The following is a 13615-nucleotide window of genomic DNA, read 5'->3' on the forward strand; positions in this document are numbered from 1 at the left end:
TGAAAATGTCCAGAAGTACTTTCTCAATGTTGCTGACGAGACACGAGTTGGGACGTGGAATTTCAGTGAATCTGCATTCTGCAGCCCAGAGCTATTGCCTTCTCGCAAATAATAATACAATAAGAAAAGACCTGCAGCGTTCTGTAAACTGTGGGGGTGAATCATTCCCTGCTCCTTCAGTCAGAAGATTGGCAAATGGAACTGCCACTGAGTTGTTTTGAATTCTGTGGTAAACCTCCCTAAAACTAATAACAATGGAAGGTACAGGTTGCGCCTTCAGTTGTTTTGGGATGAAAATGTTTATGTAATTTTCCTTTGACAGATAGACTGATTTGGCAACCGTATAGGCCTTAGGCATTTGACATGAATGTTACTTAGTACAAACATAGTATTAATACCATGTGACAGATGGGCGGAGAGAACCTCACATTCATTATAATGACTAAATGAATAGGTAAACAAGAATAGGGTAATAAGTGTGTGTTCAGATGCACTGCTCTGGGCTGGAGTGGAACCCAGAGGTAGCTACTCAGCTGGTGCTGGCCTCAGAGGATGACCGGATGCCAGTGATCCAGATCTGGGACCTGCGTTTCACCACAGCCCCTCTCAAAGTCCTGGAGAACCACACACGGTAAACTATCACTTCAAATTAATCTTGTATCCAGTCTTGAAAAGTAATATGTTAAAAGGTGAAACTCTGACTGACTGTACAAATCAAATGTTATTTTTCACATGCACCGAATAGAACCCGGCATAGACAGAATGATCTCGATGAAGCAGCTGTCAAACATTTTGAGGATCTGAGGACCCATGCCAAATCTTTTCAGTCTCCTGAAGGGGAATAGGTTTTGTCGTGCCCTCTTCACAACTGTCTTGGTGTGTTTGGACCATGATAGTTTGTTGGTGATGTGGACACCAAGAAACTTGAAGCTCTCAACCTGCTCCACTGCAGCCCTGTCGATGAGAATGGGGGCGTGCTCGGTCTTCTTTTTCCTGTAGTCCACAATCAACTCCTTTGTCTTAATCACGTTGAGGGAGAGGTTGTTATCCTGGCACCACACTGCCAGGTTTCTGAACTCCTCCCTATAGGCTGTCTCATCGTTGTCGGTGTTCAGGCCTACCGCTGTTGTGTTGTCGGCAAACTTAATGATGGTGTTGGAGTCGTTCTTGACCATGCAGTCATGGGTGAACAGGGAGTACAGGAGGGGACTGAACCCGCAACCCTGAGGGGACACGTGTTGAGGATCAGCGTGGCAGAAGTGTTGTTACCTACCCTTACCACCGGGGGGGGGTGGCCCGTAAGGAAGTCCAGGATACAGTTACAGAGGGTGTTTAGTCCCAGCGTCCTTAGCTTAGTGATGAGCTTTGAGGGCACTATGGTGTTGAACGCTGAGCTGTAATCTATGAACAGCATTCTCACATAGGTGTTCCTTTAGTCCAGGTGGAAAAGGGCAGTGTAGAGTGCAATAGAGATTGCATCATCTGTGGATCTGTTTGGGCGGTATGCAAATTAGAGTGGGTGTAGGGTTTCTGGGATAATGGTGTTGATGTGAGCCATGACCAGCCTTTCAAAGCACTTCATGGCCACAGACGTGAGTGCTACGGGTTGTTAGTCATTTAGGCAGGTTACCTTGGTGTTCTTGGGCACAGGGACTATGTTGGTCTGCTTGAAACATATCTGTATTATAGACTCGGTCAGGGACAGGTTGAAAATGTCAGTGAACATACTTGCCAGTTGGTCAGTGCATGCTCGGAGTACACGTCCTGGTAATCCGTCTGGCCCTGCGGCCTTGTCAATGTTGACCTGTTTTAAAAGTCTTACATCGGCTACGGAGAGCGTGATCACACAGTCGTCCGGAACAGCTGATGCGCTCATGCATGCTTCAGTGTTGCTTGCCTCGAAGCGAGCATAGAAGTTATTTAGCTCGTCAGGTAGGCTCGTGTCACTGGGCAGCTCGCGGCTGTGCTTCCCTGTCCAAAGTTTTGTATTGAAGGAAATAATGGAGCCAAAAACAACCTGTTGATAGTCAAACGTGTTGAAGGTGAGCTCTGTTTGGCAGTCACCCAGCAATCTGGCTGCACTATGAATTATTCCTTGCTTGCTATAGAGATCTTGGTGAGATGGGGATGCCTGCTCAAAGTGGAGTGATCAGAACTTAATGATCTGGTGTGAAGGCTAACAAAAGAATGGCACAACGAAGACTGGTCAGAACTAATGCAATACAAGTGTTCAGTAGATCAAATGTAGTCGGATTTAAACAATGCCAAGGAAATATCTGGTGTGTTCATCAGGGGTGTCCTGGCCATCGCCTGGAGTCTGGCTGACCCTGAGCTGCTACTGAGCTGTGGGAAAGACAACAGAATCCTCTGCTGGAACCCCAACACTGCAGAGGTCTCACACACAAGCATACACATGCATTGATCCAATGACCCTGTTATTCTTAGTATGGACCCTAACTACAGAGTACACTGTTAATAAGTGTTTTTACTGAGAGATGCACAGCTTTATTTAACCACATATTTAACCAGAAATCTGTTCCTGTCCTATCTGTAGTCATCTTCTGATGTGAATCTGTTGCTATTCTCCAGGTGTTGTATGAGTTGCCTACCAGTACCCAGTGGTGCTTTGACATCCAGTGGTGTCCCAGGAACCCAGCGCTGCTGTCGGCAGCAGCCTTCGACGGACACATCAGCGTCTACTCCATCATGGTGGGCAGCAGCCAGGCTGTCAGCCAGACGCAGGCAGACACAGTGGGTACTAGTTTCACACATTAATGCTGTTCAGGGTGGAAACTGGCAACCATGTTGGTTAGGGTTACAGACACGGTTTGCACTGACTCAGAGAATAACAGTGTTTAGAGTGGAAACTCTCTTCCATTTTGTCCCATTATTGGAGGCACTTGATATGAATGAATACCTAGTCTGTATACATCCTTGGTTATTTTGCTGCTCTTTGGTCTGTCTCTGTTCCAGATCAGCATGTCGTTTGGCAACATGGATCCGTTTGGAATGGGCCAGACCCTGCCCCCCCTGCAGTTTCCCCAAGCCTCCCCCTACACCATCACCCCCTTCAAAAAGCCCCCCAAGTGGATCCGCAGGCCCGTGGGGGCCTCCTTCGCTGTGAGTCACTATCTTCTCTGCCTTCATTACTTTGCTATGTTTGTCAAATCGTCTGCATGAATGTGTGATGTGCATTATTTTCCTTTTTGTGCTATTGTCTGACCTCCTGGTGACCTTTTAGTGCATGTTCCTCTTTCTCTAACTCTATAGAAATTGTATTGATAAGTTGAAATCGTACTAAGAAGTTATTCTCTTCCTGTTTCTCTCCCCCTCCAGTTTGGTGGTAAGCTCGTGTCGTTGGAGAACATTAAGCCCAGCCCCCAGCACCCTCAGCAGCCCACGGCCCATGTGGTTCACGTCAGTCAGGTGATCACCGAGACGACCTTCCTGGAGCGCTCGGCCCAGCTGCAGGCCACACTGGCTGCAGGCAGCTTCACTGACTTCTGCCAGGAGAAGATCGATACTGCCCAAAACAAGTTCGACAAGACCGTCTGGTCCTTCTTGAAGGTAGGATAGGAACTCGGGACGTTTCCTTATCGTCTAGCGTTAAAACAGTAGTTGTCTCTTGCTGTACTACAAAGTATTGCTATACTTTTACTTTACCAATGTTAAATTGTGTTCTCAGGTGAACTTTGAGAATGACTCTCGTGGAAAATACCTGGAGCTTTTGGGATACAAAAAGGAGGAGCTAGTATCAAAGGTGAGGTTGGAAATGAACCGTCACTGAATGTCCTCAGGCGTTGTCTGTCTGTTGTCAGTCTGACCTGCCTAATCCTCATGCTGTCTGCCAGCCTTGTGTAACTCTTCTGTGGATGTTGGTTGTTTGTTTACCGATTGGAGCAGCATTAAAGGGAAAACCTATTCAGCCCGAGGAGGTACTGCCTTTTTGTGTGTGTGTGTGTGTGTGTGTGTGTGTGTGTGTGTGTGTGTGTGTGTGTGTGTGTGTGTGTGTGTGTGTGTGTGTGTGTGAGTGTGTGAGAAACGTATAATCCATTATTTTTTACAATACGGTGAGTAACAATTAGCTGAAATGTAGATAGCAATGCTAATGGTAATCAAATGCAAATGTATCTGCTCATTGACTCTCAATGTGTGTGAGTAGCTTTGTTGTCATTGCTCAAACAGGCAAGTGGTAGGGGCAGTCAGAAACTGATCTATGCCTCACTCTAGGTTTCAGACTAGAGTTGTTTATGTAACTATGGGAAGGAAGTAGGAAAAGGATGTCTGTCTTTTTCACGCGCTTGGAAGTTCAAGTTAGGACAACTGAAAATTGTTGAATCGCTTGCCTGACTTTTGTCATAGATCATCATTTAATATGATTTGGTGAACTTCATATTTCCATTCTAGCTTATATTTTTCGTCTGCAAGATGATGCTATTTTCTCATCTGGTTCTTAATGATATTTTACTGCTAAAATTTAAGCTGAAGCATCTTTTGTGATTCTGACATTGCTTAACCTGGGCTCCAAGATAACGCTACTAATACCTCAATGGACACAAATCAACTTTAATCATTGAACATTGTTATGTTTCTGACATAATTCTGATGATTATTTATCTCAATCTAATGGCTCTCTCTGCTGAACTCTGAATCTGTCTCTCCTCTCCTGCTGTATGAATGTGTGCAGTCTGCCCCTACTGCCGAACCTACCTCTGAACATGAGCCTGAGGTTGATCCTGAGCCGGAGGTAGTGCCTGAACCCAGTCCCGCTCCTCAGCTCAGTGCTGAAACCCCAGCTGAGCCTGAGGTCCTTCCTCCCGTGCCTGAGCCTGCTGCTATCGAGCTTGCCCCCGAACCTCCACTTGAACCCGGCCTCCAGCCCGAACCTAAGCCAGAGCTTGCCACCTCAACCTGCGGTGACCTTTCACCTCCAATGCCTGTTCTCCAATCTGAACCTGTCTTTACTCTTGATCTCAGCGCTGAACCCCAGTTTCTTGCTCCTGTTGCTCTCCTGCCAGTCCCAGACCCTACTTTAGCCCCCCAGCTCTGCCCCCCCAGCTCTGGCCCCCACTGCTGACCTGCAGCAAGTATCTGTGTTTGACGTACAGCATATATTTGAATTTGACCAGGTGGACTTAGCCTCTGAGTTTGACCACTTTGGCCTAATGCATCAGGTACTGCCCCAGCTACAGCCTGTACCTGACCTCACGAACCTGCAGCCAGTAGCTGGCTTTCACCCATATCATTCACCCGTTCATCCAGCCAGCAGTGGAACTGGAACTGAAACCTGCTCCAGAACCGGAAGATCCGTTTGACCTCATCGCTGCTGCAAACCTCACGTGACCAAGTCTCTGGAACCAGTGGAAGCAGAAGTGGACCTGACAGAGTCTCTGGAACCAGTGGAAGCAGAAGTGGACCTGACAGAGTCTCTGGAACCAGTGGAAGCAGAAGTGGACCTGACAGAGTCTCTGGAAGCAGAAGTGGACCTGACAGAATCTCTGGAACCAGTGGAAGCAGAAGTGGACCTGACAGAGTCTGTGGAAGCAGAAGCGGACCTGACAGAGTCTGTGGAAGCGGAAGTGGACCTGACAGAGTCTCTGGAACCAGTGGAAGCAGAAGCGGACCTGACAGAGTCTCTGGAAGCAGAAGTGGACCTGACAGAATCTCTGGAACCAGTGGAAGCAGAAGTGGACCTGACAGAGTCTGTGGAAGCAGAAGTGGACCTGACAGAATCTCTGGAACCAGTGGAAGCAGAAGTGGACCTGACAGAGTCTCTGGAAGCAGAAGTGGACCTGACAGAATCTCTGGAACCAGTGGAAGCAGAAGTGGACCTGACAGAGTCTGTGGAAGCAGAAGTGGACCTGACAGAATCTCTGGAACCAGTGGAAGCAGAAGTGGACTTGTCAGAGTCTCTGGAACCAGTGGAAGCAGAAGTGGACCTGACAGAGTCTCTGGAAGCAGAAGTGGACCTGACAGAGTCTCTGGAACCAGAAGTGGACCTGACAGAGTCTCTGGAAGCAGAAGTGGACCTGACAGAATCTCTGGAACCAGTGGAAGCAGAAGTGGACCTGACATAGTTTCTGGAAGCAGAAGTGGACCTGACAGAATCTCTGGAAGCAGAAGTGGACCTGACAAGGGATTTGGCCCCTGAGGCTGAAGCTGAGCCCAAGGCCCAGGAAGAGATGCCAGTAGTAGAAGAGATTCCTCTGGAGGAGGTACCCTCTCCTCTCAACCCCTCTTCCTGTTAGTCCATCCCAGAGAAAAACAATGGCACATCGTACTGTTACATCGCTAAACTGTAAACCTATTATATTGGTACTGCTACGTCATAATATTGCTACAGTTATGTTGAGAGATTGCTTTCACATCATCTCTCATCTATCACTATAATTGACCCAATTATTATCCCCCTATTTTCCTTCCACTTTACTTTCTCTCTGGGGTAGACTCACACCTATTGGTTTGGTTTTGCTTTGCTGTCTAATGGTTATATGAAAAGCTCTCCGTGAGATTACATGTACAGTCGTGGCCAAAAGTTTTGAGAATGACACAAATATTTCACAAAGTCTGCTGCCTCCATTTGTATGATGGCAGTTTGCATATACTCCCGAATGTTCTGAAGAGTGATCAGATGAATTGCAATGAATTGCGAAGTCCCTCTTTGCCATGCAAATGTTCTGAATCCCCCCTCAAAATATTTCCATTGCATTTCAGCCCTGTCACAAAAGGACCAGCTGACATCATGTCAGTGACTCTCTCGTTAACACAGGTGTGAGTGTTGACGAGGACAAGGCTGGAGATCACTCTGTCATCCTGATTGAGTTCGAATAACAGACTGGAAGCTTCAAAAGGAGGGTGGTGCTTGTAATCATTATTCTTCCTCTGTCAATCATGGTTACCTGCAATGAAACACATGCCGTCATCATTGCTTTGCAGAAAAAGTGCTTCACCGGCAAGGATATTGCTGCCAGGAAGATTGGGGCGGAGCTTCTGGAGAAAACACAGAGGAAGTACTTCACCAAGACTCCCAGCAAGATCACCAAGGAAACTAACACAGTAACATAACGTGACATGCTGGTGTGAATGACCAATGCAACGGTGTTGTAGCAAGGTGCTTCACACTGGGCAGCAGTTGCTTCACAGGGAGACTGTATCCCATGTGGCTGGTGGTAGCTAATGTGGAACATTTTGTTCCATACTCAATTATATTTTGAATAGTATAGCAGCCTACAGGAGAAATAACTTGTAATATTGGAAGTAACCATCTGGATGTCACCGTGATAGTCTACTGCTCAATGGGGAGAGTTTGCGCTGCAAGCCGGCAACACAACAGTACCGTGCAGTATCCTTCGCTCCCGGGTCCCGCTTGCCGAGGACTTCTGTCTTGCAGTAACTTAGAGGGAAGTAGCTAGATAGTGTAGCTAATGTCAGGCCAGGGTGACAGACAGCTAAAGCACATTTATTGCTTTTGCAGTTCAGTATAAACAGAATGATTCTGAACACCCCCAACTTCAGCAGACCAGTTTTAAATTGTCTCTGAAGTTTCTAGCCGCAAACCTAAACTATCTATCTTGGGAGGGCTCATCAGGACGACTGACTGAGCTGATTGAACCAATCCGTTCGTCTCCACTTAACTTGTGACATACGTCATTAATTTTGGGTGTCCGTATAGCCTCTCCCATTACAAGAGTACCTCTATCATGATGAGTGCCACGGCCATGTGATCAGGTAGTTGTTGATTCATGGTATTGGATACTCTTCTACTCATTGATTATTGACAACATATCATTCTTCAGCTGATCAGTGGGGGTGTTGAGGAACTGGCAGAGGGAGGTGTATTGTCATATTGATAATTGGTTATTGATTTGCAGCTGATCAGTGCAGTGGTGATGAGGGACTGGCGTGATGTCCAAAATCCCAGAGTATCCCTTTTAAAGGTCAATTCCACAACTTTCAACTTCATATTCATCATCTCCAGCACCATACCTGTGTCTACATGTGTGACATATCAGCATGTTTCTATGATCTGTGGTTGAAAATAAAATAAAACAATTCTTTAAAAATGTGAAGTAAAATACGGTATTGTCTTGCTCGACATGTCACCGCGAACCTGTGCTTGAAAATATATATTTTAACTTTTGTTGTCATTGGGTATAACTTTTGAACTTTATATTTTTTTTACTACAAGATGTAGAAACGTGCACTTTTCACACATGTATACTCTGGTATTGTGCTGGAGGTAATGAATATGAGTTTGAAAAGTGGTGGAATTGCCCTTTAAGACATAGGAGAGGGAACGTCTCAAGTTGGGGTTACGTAAGGATTCACCGATATGCATCGGTCCAGTGTTCAGATGCCAATGCAACCGATCCAAATGAAGCATAAGTCCTTTAGTTGAGTGACAACCAATGTTATTTGTTAGCTTATTTTCTATCAAATTAGTTGTTGAAAATAGTACTTTAAGCTTCCACCGGAGACCACTCTCATCTGGCTGTAGGTAGGCTACATGCTGATCGAGGCTTACATTAGATTTTATTTCAGTATTTTTGCTTGAATCAATCATTGTGTTTGGTCATTTTTAGATATACAGAGTAAAGTTGATGATTTCATAACGAGGAGAGCAAACTTTTGCGAGGCACACTGCATGTTCGAAGCGGGAGAAAAAGAGAAGCTCACTCCAGCAGGGTTGCTAGGTCTAGTAAAAATTCCTTAACCAATGACCTTTCTGAACCCTCCCTAAATGCCTGAACTAGCCCAACGTTTGTTTTGCAGCAAGAGAGGAGGTCCCGCATTTCTACAATAAACCCTTTTCCCATCATGTTATCGACGTAACCTGTAACAATGTTAGAAGCTAAATTGGTTTATTATCAAAATAATTATTGTTGTGACATAAAGGAATTTTAATATGTTGCACGAGAGAACATAATTCACCCTTTATAAAACTTGCAAAATCATTTTCCATCAATGGATGTCGATTTAATTCGTTTGACTGTTATGATTAAGAAATAAGGCACAAGGAGGTATGGTATATGTCCAATATACCACGGCTAAGGGCTGTTCTTATGCATGATGCAATGTGGAGTGCCTGTATACAGCCGTTAGCCGTGGTATATTAGCTGTATACAACAAACTCCCGGGGTGCCTTATTGCAATTATAAACTGGTTACCAACATAATTAGAACAGTAAAACGTTTTTTTTTTTGTCATACCTGTGGTATAAAGACGCTTTCCAGTGATTTGCCGACATTATTTCTTGATGGGCATCAGTTCTAGCATGTTAATATGTTTTTGGGAAAAAAAATAGGTGTCTCCAAAATGACAATCTAAATAGCCTACCTACAACCGTTAAAAAGTCATGACACGTGCGTGTGCTGCTCTGTCTCCTCTCTCACTCATGTGACTCAGCCATTAGGGGACTAAGCTGCCTGCTGCAGTGATCTCAACGCACACACACACCTGCAACATAGTTTTCAAAGTAGGCTAATCTAACTGATAGTGGGGTGGTAGATGCCCAGTTTCCCTTATGGCTCAGGTCAGTTGCCTACAGTGCATACACCATAGACATACACTACATGACCAATAGTATGTGTACACCTGCTTGTCAAACATCTTATTCCAAAATCATGGGCATTAATATGGAGTTGGTCCCCCCTTTGCTGCTAGAACAGCCTCCACTCTTCTGGGAAGGCTTTCCACTAGATGTTGGAACATTGCTGCGTGGACTTGCTTCCATTCAGCTACCAGCATTAGTGAGGACGAGCACTGACGTTGGGCGATTAGGCCTGGCTCGCAGTCGGAGTTCTTCCACACTGATCTCGACAAACCATTTCTGTATGGACCTCGCTTTGTGCCTTCCCCAAACTGTTGGAATCGCAGAATCATCTAGAATGCGTAGCATTAAGATTTCCCTTCACTGGCACTAAGGGGTCTAGCCCGAACCATGAAAAACAGCCCCAGAACATAATTCCTCCACCAAACTTTACAGTTGGCACTATGCATTCGGGCCGATAGCGTTCTCCTGGCTTCCGCCAAACCCAGATTCGTCTGTCGGACTGCCAGTTGGTGAAGCGTGATTTATCGCTCCAAATAACACGTTTCTACTGCTCCAGAGTCCAATGGCCGCGAGCTTCACACCACTCCAGCCCACGCTTGGCATCTCACATGGTGATCTTAGGCTTGTGTGCGGCTGCCCGGCCATGGAAACCCATTTCATGAAGCTCCCGACGAACAGTTATTGTGCTGATGTTGCTTCCAGAGACAGTTTGGAACTCGGTAGTGAGTGTTGCAACCGAGGACAGACCATTTTTAAGCGCTTCATCACTCTGAGAAACAGGTGGATATGAATTATTTACTTGTACTTCTACAAATCAAAAGCTATTTCTTCCAAAATGTCTCTGAGAGGCGGCAGGTAGCCTAGTGGTTAGAGTGTTGGGCCAGTAACTGAAAGGTTGTGGGTTCGAATACCTGAGCCGACAAGGTGAAAAATCTGTCGATGTGCCCTTGAGCAAGGTACTTAACCATCATTTGCTCTAGGGGCACCATACTACTATGGCTAATCCTGTAAAACAACAACTATAGACAAAACTCCCCTCTGGAACCTATGACTCCATTTGATTTGAGTTTCAGGTTAATGATTCTAATTAAGTTGCTGACCACTGTGCTCTCAGTCTCGTCCCAGGACCTGAACTATATTACATCACTGATTTCTAATTATGACAAAGCAAAAGGGCCATCTAACGCAGGGAGACGATGGCTGCTGTGGGGGGGTCTGCTGGACAGAAAGAATAGTGGTGTTGTCATGACTACCAAGGTGCACTGTGAGAGACTGTCCTCTTTATGGAAAATTTGCCTGAATGCAGGATTCAAAAAGTTCACTTCACACATTTCCACACATCTTTTTCCTCCTCTCTCCTCCCCAGAATGACATCTATGAGTGGGCGAGAGACCACCGTGTACCACAAGTTCTCAGAGACAGATGCAGACCCCCACAATGCAACACGAGGCTTCTTCTTTTCTCACATTGGCTGGCTGTTTGTGCGTAAACACTGTGATGTCATCGAGAAGGGAAAGAAGCTGGACGTTACTGACTTCTTGGCTGATCCCGTCGTCCAGTTTCAGAGAAAGTGGGTCCACTGCCCCATTTCACATTGACCGCTAGCTCTAGCCCTGTTTGATTGATCAGAACACAACACCACCCTAGCTTTGCACTTGTCTTCCTGTAAGTCAGGGTTCCCCAACTGGCCCACAGGTGGTTTTATTTGGCCCCCCAATGTTGTTGTTTTTTGTAGAATTTTCATTGTTGGAAATAAGACTGTAAAAAAAAAATCACCAGGTGATTTTCCTTTAAGAAATCTGTTTCCAAGTATTCCCACGCATAATAGAGTGACATGACGTGATCTTATACAAATGTAATCAATGTTTGAAATTATTATGTTTTAGTCAAACATAAAATTTGTTTGGGCTTCTTCCGGACAATTTGCAGTCTACAAATTATTTGTAATTATGTTCCGGTCCCCTGATTATCCGCTCAAGAAAAAATCGTCCCACGGCTGAATCTGCTTGATGATCACTTCTGTAAGTCATAAGTTACTCTGGATAAGTCCTATAAGATATTCTCCTCTCCGCTCATCTCTGCTCTTCTCCTCTCCTGTCTTCCATCGACTCTCCTTTCTTCTCTTCCCTCTCCTCTCTTCTCCTCTCCTGTCTTCCATCGACTCTCCTTTCTTCTCTTCCCTCTCCTCTCTTCTCCTCTCCTGTCTTCCATCGACTCTCCTTTCTTCTCTTCCCTCTCCTCTCTTCTCCTCTCCTGTCTTCCATCGACTCTCCTTTCTTCTCTTCCCTCTCCTCTCTTCTCCTCTACCTTTCTTTTGACACTATTCTATCCCAGGTACTATAAGACCACGGTCCTGATAATGTGCTTCCTGGTTCCCACCGTGGTTTCCTGGTACTTCTGGGACGAGACACTGTGGAACTCCTACTTCCTGGCGTCCATCTTGCGTTACACCGTCTCGCTCAATGTCACCTGGCTGGTGAACAGCGCCGCCCACATGTACGGGAACTGACTGTACGACCAGAACATCAGCCCCCGGGAGAACCGCTGGATCACCTTCGGAGCCATCGGTGAGTCTGGCTATGACCTGTTATAACATGTTATTAACTCATAAACAATTTATTCTACTGTAGTGTCTCATAATGTTGTTATATCTATGGTCCCTCCTTTACTGATTCTACTTTGTATTGTCTGATATTGTAAGATTCAAATTAATGGGTTGAAATGATTGGAATTGTATGCAAAATAATGCATCTAACATTTGTACTTCCACTCCCTACCCATTCCCCATCCACATCCCCCTAGGTGAAGGTTTCCATAACTTTCACCGCACATTCCCCTTTGACTACTCTGCCAGTGAGTTCGGGCTGCGTTTCAACCCTACCACATGCTTCATCAATCTCATGTGCTGGATGGGCCTGGCCAGCAACCGCAAGAAGGCATCTGTGGAAATAATATACAGTCCAGGAAACTAAGGACAGGGGGTGGGAGCTACGGTGCAGTCAACACTAGACAAGAGAAAGAAACATGAGTGGTGGTTCTCACTGAACCAAGTTGTGGTTCAGAAGTCCATAATGAAGACGTCAATATTTTCTTATGCCGCCATGCATTATGATTTCCCACAAACCGTGGCCCCAGCTTCCGGCAGGTCAAGCGGAGGGGCAGGTTTCGGGTTGAGAGCCAGACCCAGTCCCCCGGTGCGAACACCGGGGCCTCACTGCGGTGACTGTCTGTGCTGCCCTTCTGGTGCAGCACGGCCCGCTGGAGGTGAACATGGGCGACGTCCCAGGTCTCCTCCGCGCACCTGAACCAGTCGTCCACCGCAGGAGCCTCGGTCTGACTTTGATGCCAAGGCGCCAGAACCGGCTGGTACCCCAGTACGCACTGGAAGGGCGAGAGGTTAGTGGAGGAGTGGCGGAGCGAGTTCTGAGCCATCTCGGCCCAGGGCACGAACGCCGCCCACTCCCTCGTCCAGTCCTGACAATAAGACCGCAGAAACCTACCCACATCCTGGTTCACTCTCTCCACCTGCCCATTACTCTCAGGGTGAAAACCCGAGGTAAGGCTGATCGAGATCCCCAGACGTTCCATGAACGCCCTCCAGACCCTTGAAGTGAGCTGGGAATCCCGATTAGACACTATATCTTCAGGCACCCTGTAGTGCCGGAAGACGTGTGTAAACAAGGCCTCCGCAGTCTGTAGGGCCGTAGGGAGACCGGGCAGAGGGAGGAGATGGCACAACTTAGAAAAACAGTCCACAACGACCAGGACGGTGGTGTTACCCTGTGAGGGAGAAAGATTGGTGAGGAAATCGCCCGACAGATGTGACCAAGGCCGTTGTGGAACGGGTAAGGGGTGTAGCTTACCTCTGGGCAGGGGCCTAGGAGCCTTACACTGGGCGCACACCGAGCAGGAGGAAACATAAACCCTCACGTCCTTTGCCAAGGTGGGCCACCAGTACTTCCCACTCAGACAGTGCACCGTCCGACCGATGCCTGTATGACCAGAGGAGGGTGACGTGTGGGCCCAATAGATCAACCAGTAACGGACAGCAGACAGAACGTA

General features: G+C 46.6%; 2 pseudogenes; both read left to right on the top strand.

Annotated features, from left to right (window-relative positions):
• The first annotated feature begins 488 nt into the window (after nucleotides 1–488).
• LOC139422384 (protein transport protein Sec31A-like) lies at nucleotides 489–7065 on the top strand (annotated as a pseudogene).
• A 2458-nt stretch (nucleotides 7066–9523) lies between these two features.
• LOC139422385 (stearoyl-CoA desaturase 5-like) lies at nucleotides 9524–12525 on the top strand (annotated as a pseudogene).
• Nucleotides 12526–13615: the final 1090 nt, after the last annotated feature.

This window comes from Oncorhynchus clarkii, chromosome 12 (assembly GCF_045791955.1).
Source record: "Oncorhynchus clarkii lewisi isolate Uvic-CL-2024 chromosome 12, UVic_Ocla_1.0, whole genome shotgun sequence".
In the NCBI taxonomy this organism is placed as follows: Eukaryota; Metazoa; Chordata; class Actinopteri; order Salmoniformes; family Salmonidae; genus Oncorhynchus; species Oncorhynchus clarkii.